The sequence below is a fragment of the Oryctolagus cuniculus genome, chromosome 19 (assembly GCF_051225735.1).
Source record: "Oryctolagus cuniculus isolate XC-2025 breed Fujian yellow rabbit chromosome 19, ASM5122573v1, whole genome shotgun sequence".
Taxonomy (NCBI): domain Eukaryota; kingdom Metazoa; phylum Chordata; class Mammalia; order Lagomorpha; family Leporidae; genus Oryctolagus; species Oryctolagus cuniculus.
Genome location: NC_142885.1, coordinates 2,929,847 through 2,945,415, shown reverse-complemented (window position 1 = coordinate 2,945,415; position 15,569 = coordinate 2,929,847). Strand labels below are relative to the sequence as shown.

General features: G+C 51.9%; 1 long non-coding RNA gene across 1 annotated transcript; it reads left to right on the top strand.

The window, feature by feature from the left end:
• Positions 1-1,279: 1,279 nt before the first annotated feature.
• LOC149120304 (uncharacterized) lies at positions 1,280-14,199 on the top strand. Its single transcript, XR_016225701.1, has 2 exons — positions 1,280-2,761; positions 11,756-14,199. It is a non-coding gene; the product is annotated as an uncharacterized LOC149120304 (long non-coding RNA).
• Positions 14,200-15,569: the final 1,370 nt, after the last annotated feature.

Sequence of the window (15,569 nt, the reverse complement as noted above, 5' to 3'; positions counted from 1 at the left end):
AGAGCTGACGTCACTCACGGCTCACCCCGTTCCCCCGCAGCGTGCAGAGGAGCCCCTAAGGGTGTGCAGTGCCCAGGCTGCAGGAGGAGCGCCTGACCCACCAGCATGCGAGGAAGCAGTGGCTGGTGTTTCGGGAGAAGGAGGAAACCTTGAGGGGAGAGAGCAGCAGGGTGAGCCGGGCAGCCCTGAATCCAGTGGTCAGGGGAGACCACAGACCCCAGCAGCCTTCTGCCCAGGCCAACCTGAGGCCAGGGGCAGGTCATTTTCATGGAACAATGGCTGTCCAGGCCCAGCCCCTCAAGAGCACAGTGGAGATCTGTCCTACACACTGGTTCCCCTGACCCCGCAGTGGATCCCTGGGGTCGGCTGCTCTGGCCATCAGGGCAGCACTTGGTCTCCTGATCCTGCAGAGTGTGGATTCGAGAAGCATCCGGTACACGGGACAGACCCCGCCTGCCCTCTCTGAGCCACCACGGGCAGATGTGGCAATGGTGGCAGTGAGGGCCTAGGTGAGGGCCTGCCTGTGCCGTGAGCACCCCTCACGGGGAAGAGTCTAGATGATGGGAGACGTATTCTATCTGCTGCTTCACTCCCCAGGTGTTTCATAAGTGTAACCCTGTCTGGCCAGGGCTGGGCCAGCCCAGAGCCAGGAGCGGGCAGCGGGAGCTCCACCTGGGTCTCCCACGCAGGTGCAGGGGCCCAGCCACATGGGCCACCTTCCGCTGCCTTCCCAGGTGCCTTAGCAGGGAGCTGGGTCGGAAGTGGAGCAGCCAGGACTCAGACCAGAGCTCTCCTGTGCACCGAGTTCTCCTCAGGCAGCAGCCGCCCCTGGAGGTTTGCTTTTGAGAAACCTGTCAGAGATGATCAAAAACCTTAGGAACCTCTGGTCACAGCAGGGTCCTTGATCACCGTGAATCATCACCACCTGTTCCATCAGGGTGGCTGCACTCAGGCAGACCCACTAAAGGCAAAGGGGTCCAGAGACAGGCAGCAAAACTCATAACTGAAGACTCATTTTTCCCAACAATCAAAATCCAGTAAAGACACAGAGTGCAAGGGATTATCCTGACAGGCACAAAATTTCATTTCAGTGGTTGGTAATTTGTGAAAACATATTTGTTAACAGACCCAAATACGTTATCTTTTTACAGATATAAGAAGCCGAATGGTTTTTTAAAAAAGATATATTTATTTATTTGAAAGGCAGAGTTACAGAGAGGCAGAGGCAGGGGCAGGAGCAGGGGCAGGAGCAGGGGCAGGGGAGGGGCCAGGGGAGAAGGAGAGGGGTCTTCAATCCGCTGCTTCACTCCCCAAAATGGCTGCAATGGTCAGAGCTGGGCCAGTCTGAAGCCAGGAGCCAGGAGCTTCCTCCAGGTCTCCCATGTTGGTGCAGGGGCCCAAGGACTTGGGCCATCTTCTACTACTTTCCCAGGCCACAGCAGAGAGCTGGATCAGAAGTGGAACAGTGGGGACTTGAACAGGTGCCCATATGGGATACCTGCTATGTCACAGCGCCGGCCCCAAAATGGTTTAACTTATATTTAGAAATGTTTCTCTCACTTATATTCACCCAATTTATTTTTAATAATTGTACTAGATTGTTGATAATTGAGATATTAGACAAAAAGTTATTTTTAAACTTAAATTGTTACACACGATACATAGATAATGTGTTGTACTTCAACATATATTTAGATTAAATTTATATTTTTATCATCTTAAACACCAGAGATCAGTATGACCCTGTCTGGCCAGCAAACCCAGGCACAAAGGTATGCTAACAGTTTTGAAGATGTCTTCTTTTATTCATCAACAAACTTAAAATAGTTTATTTCTGAAAGACTTATGTCTCATGATGTAAAAGACATGTGGGTTCCTTTAATAGTCTTAATTCATATGCGTGCCCATTTATCTGTAAGTCAGTTAAAACAAGCTCTTAGGGATTTGTACCCTGTACACACAACATACACACATGTAACACAACATACAACACGTACATACTTGTAACACATGTCAGAAGACAGGAGAATGAAGCTGTTCCAATTGCAGGTTTGTTTGTTTGTTTGTTTGTTTTGACAGGCAGAGTTAGTGAGAGAGAGAGACAGAGAGAAAGGTCTTCCTTCTGTTGGTTCACTCCCCAAATGGCCACTACGGCCAGTGCTGTGCCGATCTGAAGCCAGGAGCCACGTCCTTCTTCGTGGTCTCCCGTGCAGGTGCAGGTGCCCAAGCACTTGGGCCATCCTCCACTGCCTTCCCGGGCCACAGCAGAGAGCTGGACTGGAAAAGGAGCAACTGGGACTAGAACCCGGTGCCCATATGGGATGTGTGCCACAGGCGGAGGATTAACCAAGTGAGCCACGGCGCCGGCCCCCCAATAGCAGGATTTTTTACCCTTTACTTCCTGTTTACAAATTGTCATTAATCCATTAGAATTATCTCTTGCTCCTAGTAACCCTCAGTTTCAGTGGGAGTCTAGTAAGTAGTTCTAAACTGCCCCGTCAGCATCTCAGGAGATGTTACGTGGGCGTGAGGTTCACAGAGGCCGGGCGTGTTCACCCACCAGGGAGACTACCCTGCTTTCAGAGTGGCGGCTGGTGCGCTGACTGGAGAGACGAGAAGGGCCGTGTGTCTTCTCCTGACTCTTGCTCCCCACAGTCGGCTGTACCAGGGGCTTCCTGGGGCATGACGGTGGCCAATGTGGTTCTCTTCCCGCCCCGCAGAGGACGGTGATGGAGGTACACCCGGTGCAGCAGGAATGAGGGTGAGCATGGCTGCTGTGCTTTCTGCCCCAGCAACCCGACTGTGAATGTCTGGAAGCAAACTGGCGTCTCGTGTGTGCATCTTTGATGCTTCTAGCTGGCCGGCTGTGTTAGTGACCCGGCAGGTCAGCAAGCGCGCATGTTTACATGTTGCTAACATGCTGGCTTCTGGGGAGTGCTAGCTTCCTGGAGAGGCTGTATTGATGTCCATCTGTCTGACAAAGAGTATATCACATTTTCACATTCTTTACCCAGATGCACCAATGCTGCCTCTTAAAATAAAAATGTCAGTGTTCCTGGTCCGAGGACTGACATTTTCAGCAATCCTCTTTCCAAGATGTGTATGATCCCTCACTGGGCCTCCAGCTGGGGAGACAAACTCCGCAGTTCTTTCTTGAGCACCTGCTGTGCTGTCTGGCCACCAGGCAACGCCCGTGTGGCCTTGGGGAGTGGGTTCTGTCCCCTCCATCATCGTCACTGCTCACCTTTCCCAGGCTGGGGTGGGTGGAGTTACCCAGGGAGCACGGTCCCTACTTGATGTTCTCTGACAGATTCCTGGCCTGGCTCCAGGCTCAGGGAAGAACAGGAGCTGGCTTGCGTATGCCTGACTACACATCCCTTCACGGAGCTGGCTTGTGTATCCCTAACCGCAAACCCCTTCACGGAGCCAGCTTACATGTGCCTGACCACACACACCTTCACGGAGCTGGCTTGCATGCCTAACCATACACCCCTTCGTGGAGCCGGCTTCGTGTGCCTCTTCATGGCAGCCCGCAGTGTTTGCACCATCCATACCAAGTGGTTTGCACAGATTGAGTCAGTGTCACACTGTAGGATGTGCAGGTGGGCTGTCACAGGTAACATGCACAGATTGTCAGTGTCACACTATAGATGTACAGGTGGCCGTTACAGGTAACATGCACAGATTGAGTTGGTGTGGTGCTGTAGGATGTGCAGGTGGCTGTCACAGGTAACATGCACAGATTGAGTCAGTGTCACACTATAGATGTGCAGGTGGGCTGTCACAGGTAACATGCACAGATTATGTCAGTGTCACACTGTAGATGTGCAGGTGGCTGTTACAGGTAACATGCACAGATTGAGTTGGTGTGGTGCTGTAGGATGTGCAGGTGGGCTGTCACAGGTAACATGCACAGATTGAGTTGGTGTGGTGCTGTAGCACATGCAGGCGGGCTGTTACAGGTAACATGCACAGGTTGAGTTGGTGTTGTGCTGTAGGATGTGCAGGTGGGCTGTCACAGGTAACATGCACAGATTATGTCAGTGTCACACTATAGATGTGCAGGTGGCTGTTACAGGTAACATGCACAGGTTGAGTTGGTGTGGTGCTGTAGGATGTGCAGGTGGGCTGTCACAGGTAACATGCACAGGTTGAGTTGGTGTTGTGCTGTAGCATGTGCAGGCAGGCTGTCACAGGTAACATGCACAGATTATGTCAGTGTTGCACTGTAGGATGTGCAGGTGGCTGTTACAGGTAACATGCACAGGTTGAGTTGGTGTTGTGCTGTAGCACGTGCAGGCAGGCTGTCACAGGTAACATGCACAGATTATGTCAGTGTTGCACTGTAGGATGTGCAGGTGGCTGTTACAGGTAACATGCACAGATTGAGTTGGTGTGGTGCTGTAGGATGTGCAGGTGGGCTGTCACAGGTAACATGCACAGATTGAGTCAGTGTCACACTATAGATGTGCAGGTGGGCTGTCACAGGTAACATGCACAGATTATGTCAGTGTCACACTGTAGATGTGCAGGTGGCTGTTACAGGTAGCATGCACAGATTGAGTCAGTGTCACACTATAGATGTGCAGGTGGGCTGTCACAGGTAACATGCACAGATTATGTCAGTGTCACACTGTAGATGTGCAGGTGGCTGTTACAGGTAACATGCACAGGTTGAGTTGGTGTGGTGCTGTAGGATGTGCAGGTGGCTGTCACAGGTAACATGCACAGGTTGAGTTGGTGTTGTGCTGTAGCACGTGCAGGCAGGCTGTCACAGGTAACATGCACAGATTATGTCAGTGTTGCACTGTAGGATGTGCAGGTGGGCTGTCACAGGTAACATGCGCAGATTGAGTTGGTGTGGTGCTGTAGGATGTGCAGGTGGGCTGTCACAGGTAACATGCACAGATTATGTCAGTGTCACACTATAGATGTGCAGGTGGCTGTTACAGGTAACATGCACAGATTGAGTTGGTGTGGTGCTGTAGGATGTGCAGGTGGGCTGTCACAGGTAACATGCACAGATTGAGTCAGTGTCACACTATAGATGTGCAGGTGGGCTGTCACAGGTAACATGCACAGATTGAGTCAGTGTCACACTGTAGATGTGCAGGTGGCTGTTACAGGTAACATGCACAGATTGAGTTGGTGTGGTGCTGTAGGATGTGCAGGTGGGCTGTCACAGGTAACATGCACAGATTGAGTTGGTGTGGTGCTGTAGCACATGCAGGCGGGCTGTTACAGGTAACATGCACAGGTTGAGTTGGTGTTGTGCTGTAGGATGTGCAGGTGGGCTGTCACAGGTAACATGCACAGATTGAGTTGGTGTGGTGCTGTAGCACATGCAGGCGGGCTGTTACAGGTAACATGCACAGGTTGAGTTGGTGTGGTGCTGTAGGATGTGCAGGTGGGCTGTCACAGGTAACATGCACAGATTGAGTCAGTGTCACACTATAGATGTGCAGGTGGGCTGTCACAGGTAACATGCACAGATTGAGTCAGTGTCACACTGTAGATGTGCAGGTGGCTGTTACAGGTAACATGCACAGATTGAGTTGGTGTGGTGCTGTAGGATGTGCAGGTGGGCTGTCACAGGTAACATGCACAGATTGAGTTGGTGTTGTGCTGTAGCACATGCAGGCGGGCTGTTACAGGTAACATGCACAGGTTGAGTTGGTGTTGTGCTGTAGGATGTGCAGGTGGGCTGTCACAGGTAACATGCACAGATTGAGTCAGTGTCACACTATAGATGTGCAGGTGGCTGTTACAGGTAACATGCACAGATTGAGTCAGTGTCACACTGTAGATGTGCAGGTGGCTGTTACAGGTAACATGCACAGATTGAGTTGGTGTGGTGCTGTAGGATGTGCAGGTGGGCTGTCACAGGTAACATGCACAGATTGAGTTGGTGTGGTGCTGTAGCACATGCAGGCGGGCTGTTACAGGTAACATGCACAGGTTGAGTTGGTGTTGTGCTGTAGGATGTGCAGGTGGGCTGTCACAGGTAACATGCACAGATTGAGTTGGTGTGGTGCTGTAGCACATGCAGGCGGGCTGTTACAGGTAACATGCACAGGTTGAGTTGGTGTGGTGCTGTAGGATGTGCAGGTGGGCTGTCACAGGTAACATGCACAGATTGAGTCAGTGTCACACTATAGATGTGCAGGTGGGCTGTCACAGGTAACATGCACAGATTGAGTCAGTGTCACACTGTAGATGTGCAGGTGGCTGTTACAGGTAACATGCACAGATTGAGTTGGTGTGGTGCTGTAGGATGTGCAGGTGGGCTGTCACAGGTAACATGCACAGATTGAGTTGGTGTGGTGCTGTAGCACATGCAGGCGGGCTGTTACAGGTAACATGCACAGGTTGAGTTGGTGTTGTGCTGTAGGATGTGCAGGTGGGCTGTCACAGGTAACATGCACAGATTATGTCAGTGTCACACTATAGATGTGCAGGTGGCTGTTACAGGTAACATGCACAGGTTGAGTTGGTGTGGTGCTGTAGGATGTGCAGGTGGGCTGTCACAGGTAACATGCACAGGTTGAGTTGGTGTTGTGCTGTAGCATGTGCAGGCAGGCTGTCACAGGTAACATGCACAGATTATGTCAGTGTTGCACTGTAGGATGTGCAGGTGGCTGTTACAGGTAACATGCACAGGTTGAGTTGGTGTTGTGCTGTAGCACGTGCAGGCAGGCTGTCACAGGTAACATGCACAGATTATGTCAGTGTTGCACTGTAGGATGTGCAGGTGGCTGTTACAGGTAACATGCACAGATTGAGTTGGTGTGGTGCTGTAGGATGTGCAGGTGGGCTGTCACAGGTAACATGCACAGATTGAGTCAGTGTCACACTATAGATGTGCAGGTGGGCTGTCACAGGTAACATGCACAGATTATGTCAGTGTCACACTGTAGATGTGCAGGTGGCTGTTACAGGTAGCATGCACAGATTGAGTCAGTGTCACACTATAGATGTGCAGGTGGGCTGTCACAGGTAACATGCACAGATTATGTCAGTGTCACACTGTAGATGTGCAGGTGGCTGTTACAGGTAACATGCACAGGTTGAGTTGGTGTGGTGCTGTAGGATGTGCAGGTGGCTGTCACAGGTAACATGCACAGGTTGAGTTGGTGTTGTGCTGTAGCACGTGCAGGCAGGCTGTCACAGGTAACATGCACAGATTATGTCAGTGTTGCACTGTAGGATGTGCAGGTGGCTGTTACAGGTAACATGCACAGGTTGAGTTGGTGTTGTGCTGTAGCACGTGCAGGCAGGCTGTCACAGGTAACATGCACAGATTATGTCAGTGTTGCACTGTAGGATGTGAAGGTGGGCTGTCACAGGTAACATGCGCAGATTGAGTTGGTGTGGTGCTGTAGGATGTGCAGGTGGGCTGTCACAGGTAACATGCACAGATTATGTCAGTGTCACACTATAGATGTGCAGGTGGCTGTTACAGGTAACATGCACAGATTGAGTTGGTGTGGTGCTGTAGGATGTGCAGGTGGGCTGTCACAGGTAACATGCACAGATTGAGTCAGTGTCACACTATAGATGTGCAGGTGGGCTGTCACAGGTAACATGCACAGATTGAGTCAGTGTCACACTGTAGATGTGCAGGTGGCTGTTACAGGTAACATGCACAGATTGAGTTGGTGTGGTGCTGTAGGATGTGCAGGTGGGCTGTCACAGGTAACATGCACAGATTGAGTTGGTGTTGTGCTGTAGCACATGCAGGCGGGCTGTTACAGGTAACATGCACAGGTTGAGTTGGTGTTGTGCTGTAGGATGTGCAGGTGGGCTGTCACAGGTAACATGCACAGATTGAGTCAGTGTCACACTATAGATGTGCAGGTGGCTGTTACAGGTAACATGCACAGATTGAGTTGGTGTGGTGCTGTAGGATGTGCAGGTGGGCTGTTACAGGTAACATGCACAGATTATGTCAGTGTTGCACTGTAGATGTGCAGGTGGCTGTTACAGGTAACATGCACAGGTTGAGTTGGTGTGGTGCTGTAGGATGTGCAGGTGGGCTGTCACAGGTAACATGCACAGATTGAGTCAGTGTCACACTATAGATGTGCAGGTGGGCTGTCACAGGTAACATGCACAGATTGAGTCAGTGTCACACTGTAGATGTGCAGGTGGCTGTTACAGGTAACATGCACAGATTGAGTTGGTGTGGTGCTGTAGGATGTACAGGTGGGCTGTCACAGGTAACATGCACAGGTTGAGTTGGTGTTGTGCTGTAGCACATGCAGGCGGGCTGTTACAGGTAACATGCACAGGTTGAGTTGGTGTTGTGCTGTAGGATGTGCAGGTGGGCTGTCACAGGTAACATGCACAGATTGAGTCAGTGTCACACTATAGATGTGCAGGTGGGCTGTCACAGGTAACATGCACAGATTGAGTTGGTGTGGTGCTGTAGGATGTACAGGTGGGCTGTCACAGGTAACATGCACAGATTGAGTTGGTGTTGTGCTGTAGCACATGCAGGCGGGCTGTTACAGGTAACATGCACAGATTGAGTTGGTGTTGTGCTGTAGCACATGCAGGTGGGCTATTACAGGTAACATGCACAGGTTGAGTTGGTGTGGTGCTGTAGGATGTGCAAGTGGGCTGTCACAGGTAACATGCACAGATTATGTCAGTGTCACACTATAGATGTACAGGTGGCTGTTACAGGTAACATGCACAGATTGAGTTGGTGTGGTGCTGTAGGATGTGCAGGTGGGCTGTTACAGGTAACATGCACAGATTATGTCAGTGTCACACTGTAGATGTGCAGGTGGCTGTTACAGGTAACATGCACAGGTTGAGTTGGTGTGGTGCTGTAGGATGTGCAGGTGGGCTGTCACAGGTAACATGCACAGGTTGAGTTGGTGTTGTGCTGTAGGATGTGCAGGTGGCTGTCACAGGTAACATGCACAGGTTGAGTTGGTGTTGTGCTGTAGCACGTGCAGGCAGGCTGTCACAGGTAACATGCACAGATTATGTCAGTGTTGCACTGTAGGATGTGCAGGTGGCTGTTACAGGTAACATGCACAGGTTGAGTTGGTGTGGTGCTGTAGCACGTGCAGGCAGGCTGTCACAGGTAACATGCACAGATTATGTCAGTGTTGCACTGTAGGATGTGAAGGTGGGCTGTCACAGGTAACATGCGCAGATTGAGTTGGTGTGGTGCTGTAGGATGTGCAGGTGGGCTGTCACAGGTAACATGCACAGATTATGTCAGTGTCACACTATAGATGTGCAGGTGGCTGTTACAGGTAACATGCACAGATTGAGTTGGTGTGGTGCTGTAGGATGTGCAGGTGGGCTGTCACAGGTAACATGCACAGATTGAGTCAGTGTCACACTATAGATGTGCAGGTGGGCTGTCACAGGTAACATGCACAGATTGAGTCAGTGTCACACTGTAGATGTGCAGGTGGCTGTTACAGGTAACATGCACAGATTGAGTTGGTGTGGTGCTATAGGATGTACAGGCGGGCTGTCACAGGTAACATGCACAGGTTGAGTTGGTGTTGTGCTGTAGCACATGCAGGCGGGCTGTTACAGGTAACATGCACAGGTTGAGTTGGTGTTGTGCTGTAGGATGTGCAGGTGGGCTGTCACAGGTAACATGCACAGATTGAGTCAGTGTCACACTATAGATGTGCAGGTGGGCTGTCACAGGTAACATGCACAGATTATGTCAGTGTCACACTGTAGATGTGCAGGTGGCTGTTACAGGTAGCATGCACAGATTGAGTCAGTGTCACACTATAGATGTGCAGGTGGGCTGTCACAGGTAACATGCACAGATTATGTCAGTGTCACACTGTAGATGTGCAGGTGGCTGTTACAGGTAACATGCACAGGTTGAGTTGGTGTGGTGCTGTAGGATGTGCAGGTGGCTGTCACAGGTAACATGCACAGGTTGAGTTGGTGTTGTGCTGTAGCACGTGCAGGCAGGCTGTCACAGGTAACATGCACAGATTATGTCAGTGTTGCACTGTAGGATGTGCAGGTGGCTGTTACAGGTAACATGCACAGGTTGAGTTGGTGTTGTGCTGTAGCACGTGCAGGCAGGCTGTCACAGGTAACATGCACAGATTATGTCAGTGTTGCACTGTAGGATGTGAAGGTGGGCTGTCACAGGTAACATGCGCAGATTGAGTTGGTGTGGTGCTGTAGGATGTGCAGGTGGGCTGTCACAGGTAACATGCACAGATTATGTCAGTGTCACACTATAGATGTGCAGGTGGCTGTTACAGGTAACATGCACAGATTGAGTTGGTGTGGTGCTGTAGGATGTGCAGGTGGGCTGTCACAGGTAACATGCACAGATTGAGTCAGTGTCACACTATAGATGTGCAGGTGGGCTGTCACAGGTAACATGCACAGATTGAGTCAGTGTCACACTGTAGATGTGCAGGTGGCTGTTACAGGTAACATGCACAGATTGAGTTGGTGTGGTGCTGTAGGATGTACAGGTGGGCTGTCACAGGTAACATGCACAGGTTGAGTTGGTGTTGTGCTGTAGCACATGCAGGCGGGCTGTTACAGGTAACATGCACAGGTTGAGTTGGTGTTGTGCTGTAGGATGTGCAGGTGGGCTGTCACAGGTAACATGCACAGATTGAGTCAGTGTCACACTATAGATGTGCAGGTGGGCTGTCACAGGTAACATGCACAGATTGAGTTGGTGTGGTGCTGTAGGATGTACAGGTGGGCTGTCACAGGTAACATGCACAGTGAGTCAGTGTCACACTATAGATGTGCAGGTGGGCTGTCACAGGTAACATGCACAGATTGAGTTGGTGTGGTGCTGTAGGATGTACAGGTGGGCTGTCACAGGTAACATGCACGGATTGAGTTGGTGTTGTGCTGTAGCACATGCAGGCGGGCTGTTACAGGTAACATGCACAGGTTGAGTTGGTGTTGTGCTGTAGCACATGCAGGCGGGCTATTACAGGTAACATGCACAGGTTGAGTTGGTGTGGTGCTGTAGGATGTGCAAGTGGGCTGTCACAGGTAACATGCACAGATTATGTCAGTGTCACACTATAGATGTACAGGTGGCTGTTACAGGTAACATGCACAGATTGAGTTGGTGTGGTGCTGTAGGATGTGCAGGTGGGCTGTTACAGGTAACATGCACAGATTATGTCAGTGTCACACTGTAGATGTGCAGGTGGCTGTTACAGGTAACATGCACAGGTTGAGTTGGTGTGGTGCTGTAGGATGTGCAGGTGGGCTGTCACAGGTAACATGCACAGATTGAGTCAGTGTCACACTATAGATGTGCAGGTGGGCTGTCACAGGTAACATGCACAGATTGAGTCAGTGTCACACTATAGATGTGCAGGTGGGCTGTCACAGGTAACATGCACAGATTGAGCTGGTGTGGTGCTGTAGGATGTGCAGGTGGCTGTTACAGGTAACATGCACAGATTGAGTCGGTGTCACTTTGTAGCACATGCAGGTGGGCTGTTACAGGTAGCATGCACAGATTGAGTTGGTGTTGTGCTGTAGCACGTGCAGGCAGGCTGTCACAGGTAACATGCACAGATTGAGTTGGTGTGGTGCTGTAGGATGTGCAGGTGGGCTGTTACAGGTAACATGCACAGCTTGAGTTGTTGCCGCACCGTAGGATGTACAGGTGGGCTGCTGCAGATAACATTGCCATTCCTTGGTAGTGTTGGTTATTTAAGGTGTCTGAGAAGTAGACATGACCTTGCCTCACCCGATCGCATTTCTCTTCTAGATGGAGAGTCGGCTGTGTGGGCTGTTCCCACCCTCTACCCACACATGCACACACCCACACTCCGAGGTGGAAAGTGAGGCTTCCCTCCTGCCTCTTGGGTCTGTGTTGTCATGGAGGCATCAGGTCCCAGCAAGCAGACCACGTGTGCGTCTCCCTCACCAGCTCAGTGTCCCTGATTTGGGCCAACAACAGTCAGACACAGCCCGGGGCTCTCAGCTGTGCACAGGGTGAGGCGACACCCAGGCGTCATTGTGCAGGCATCCAGCAATTCCCCTCGCTGGAGTGCTCATCAAATCCCAGACCGGGGCGGGGGGGGCGAGGACGTGACATCACTGAGACTCGTGACTCAGCAAACGAGTGCCCCTCGGGCTGCCAGCATGCGTGCTGTCCTTCGCAGTCTGTCCTAGAAAGCTCTGCAGGACTAAGGCTGAGGCACAGAAAATGGGGGGAGAACGTGCTTCTCTGACAGCAGGAACCACGAGGCTGCAGCAGCAGCAGGGAGAAGAGCTGGGGACACTGGAAAGTGGATCTGGGATGTCAGCAGGCCCAGCGGACGGACGTTCAGTGTGGAGCTGCCCCACCGGGCCTGGGGCCTGACGGCTGCCTCCTGCAGCGAGTCATGGCCCAGTGTGGCCAAGGACAGTCGGCGTTTCCTGTGGGAAGCTCGTTTGAGAGACCGGCGCTCAGAGCCTCCTGCCCAGGTTCTGGAGACCCCGTGTGTCAGTGCCCAGCGATCCTCAGATGAGCAGGCAGACAAGCAGTCCCCTCTTGGGTCCAGGTCAAACCAGTAAATGCAAACGCATGTGGTCTGACACCGCCCAGACTGCCCAGCAGGACACAGGTTCAATGGCAGCCCCTCTGCCCAGCCTGCTTTCCAGGGACAGCCCTCCCCTCCCCACCCCCGAGGGTGCTGAATGGAGTCACTGGGTCTCAGCCCCCCAGCCAAGGGGAGGAGGCTGTACCTGTGACCCGAGCGGGGCCATCTCAAGACCTCTCCAGGAACTTGGATGCAGGGAGGGGCAGCCTCCAGGGAGTGACCATAGCCTCTCCCTGAGCCTCTGAACCCTGCAGGCTGCCCACGCCCTCCAGATAACCTTCTTCACCTGACTGTCCACAGACAGGCTGTGTCACCAGCCACCAAGCAGCTCAGTCAGAACCACAGTGGACAGGATGGCCTAACAGTGCACTTAGTGCCCCCATGCCTGGCCAGCTCTGGGCTCGCACGCTGTTCCACCTGCACCCCCTCACCTGCTCACATGCTGGTCTCTGGGAGCACAGGAGTGGCCAGAGGGGAGGACGTCTCAGTGGACGAGGCCACACAGCTCAGGAGCTTGGGAGCAGCTGCTCTGGATTTGAGTCGGCACATCTGACCCCTGTACCAGCCCCCCACAGCACCTGGCTTCTCCCCGGGCCCAGAGCCTGCAGGTGCTGGAACCCTGCCCCAGGCGTGGGCTCTCGCTACCAGATTTTCCACACGCACCCTCGGGCTGCCTCCTCGGTGTTGCCACCATTACCGTGAGTCATTTCTTCCTATATTTGACTTTCTTATTTACCTGAATTTTATGACTATTTACTCCTGCATTTCACTTCACTCACGTTTTTACTGAAATGTATTTTATAAGGAATTACTCACAGGCACACAAACAAGCAGACACACACACAGAGCAGCTGGGGACTGTGAAGTCAAGCCAGCCATTCTTGTCAGGCTGTGCCAAGACAGAGCCAGGCCTCAGGAATGTGCCTTTGGTTTGCCAGCACCCACGGCACTGTGGCCCCAGGCTGCATGGGGTCAGCACCCAGGGCACTGCGGCCCAGGCTGCATGGGGTCAGCACCCAGGGCACTGCGGCCCAGGCTGCACGGGGCCAGAGCCAGGGCACTGCGGCCCCAGGCTCCGGGGTCAGCACCCAGGGCACTGCGGCCCCAGGCTCCGGGGTCAGCACCCGGGGCACTGCGGCCCAGGCTGCATGGGGCCAGAGCCAGGGCACTGCGGCCCCAGGCTCCGGGGTCAGCACCCACGGCACTGCGGCCCAGGCTGCACGGGATCAGCACCCGGGCACTGAGGCCCAGGCTGCACGGGGCCAGACCCGGGGCACTGCGGCCCCAGGCTCCGGGGGAGGGACCCAGAGACTGCTTCACACCTGAGGCCTTGCCGGCATCCCATTTGGGTGTCAGTTTGAGTCCCAGCCTCTCTACTTCTGATCCAGCTCCCTGCTAATGGCCTGGGAAAGCAATGGAAGATGGCCCAAGTCCTTGGGCCCCTGCACTCACATGGGAAGACCCAGAGGAAGCTCCTGGCTCCTGGCTTTGGATCAGCCCAGCTCTGGCTGACACAGCCATTTGGGGGAGTGAACCAGCAGATGGAAGGCCTTTCTCTCTGTCTCTCCCTCTCTTTGTCTGTAACTCTACCTCTTAAATAAATAATAAATAAAATCTTTAAAAAAGTGCTTCTTGGTGATTATTGCACATGTTTGAATTGTGGATTTTTAAAAGATTAATTGCATAGTAAGAAAATTGTATTTGTATCAGTAAATATTTCTACCAGTGAATAGCAATAAATACTTGTATCAGTAAATCTGTTTAAGAAAGATACATGACTCATGATAATTTTCAAAGCAAATAATGAATAATTTCAAATTTGTATGTGAAATTTTATGTTAATATTCCTAATTCAAATCCACATAAAATGTGACGAGCCTTCTATATGATACAGCCTATATTCACATGCAGATATGGATATCAGTATGTGAGATAATGATTAACACAGAGGGCAGATCCTTAGAATTGTGGGGAAAGGTGACGTTAATCTTATTTGTAAGTCTTTTTGTTTGTTTGTTTTTGAAAGGTTTTATTTATTGGAGAAGTGGAGTTACACAGAGAAAGAGAAAGATAGGCCTTTCATCTGCTGGCCCACTCCCCAAATGGCTACAACAGCCGGAGCCAGGAGCATCCCCTAGGTCTCCCATGTGTGTGCAGGGTCCCAAGCACTTGGCCATCTTCCACTGCTTTCCCAGGCCATAGCAGATAACTGGATTGGAAGAGGTGTAGCTGGGACACAAACCAGTGCCTACATGGGATGCTGCAACGCAGGTGGAACCTCAGCCTACCATGCCCCAAGTGTGAAATTCTTTCATTGACTTGATTGCCTTGTTTGTTGCAAAAATTGTTAGGGAGGAAGTTGGAAATTATCCTGTTTGTGTGAGAGGCCTGAGAAAAATAAGTTTCTTCAGGAAGGAGTGTAGCAGTCTTGGAAGCTCACCTTAGAAGCAGCCAGTATTTTACACTACAAAGCCCTGCCTGAAACCCAATAACTTTGCAGTCCCAGCTTCCCCAAGGAGGCTCCCCCAGGGACTCTCCTGAGCCGGGGTGACCCCGCCTGATAGTCTTGCGCAGTAAAACCTTCAGGGCCTTCTCCCAGGGAGGCACCCCAGGGGACCCTCCTCTGCCAAGTGGGCCGCCCAGTGTGACAGCACTGAGCAGTGAAACCATGGGAGGAATGTACCCGATCCATATTCAGCAGATCCTTTGTCCAGAGGAGGGAGGAGGAGAGGAGAAGCAGCCAGAATAACGCCCCCATCCCTTAAAAATCCAGTCTCAGATTCCGTGTGGAGAGGTGCCCAGCTGTTTTGATGGATGTCCCACCCCATTAACCCTTGCTACCCTGCTGACCACTCCTGTCTCATGTCGGAACTCTTGAGCAAAGACAAGAACCGGTTCCACTCAACTCCACTAACAAAACCACCAAAGGGAGGATGAGGTTCAAGTTCGGGTCCCAGGAAGTAAATAAGGGTTTGATAGGTAGACAGAGAGATGGAC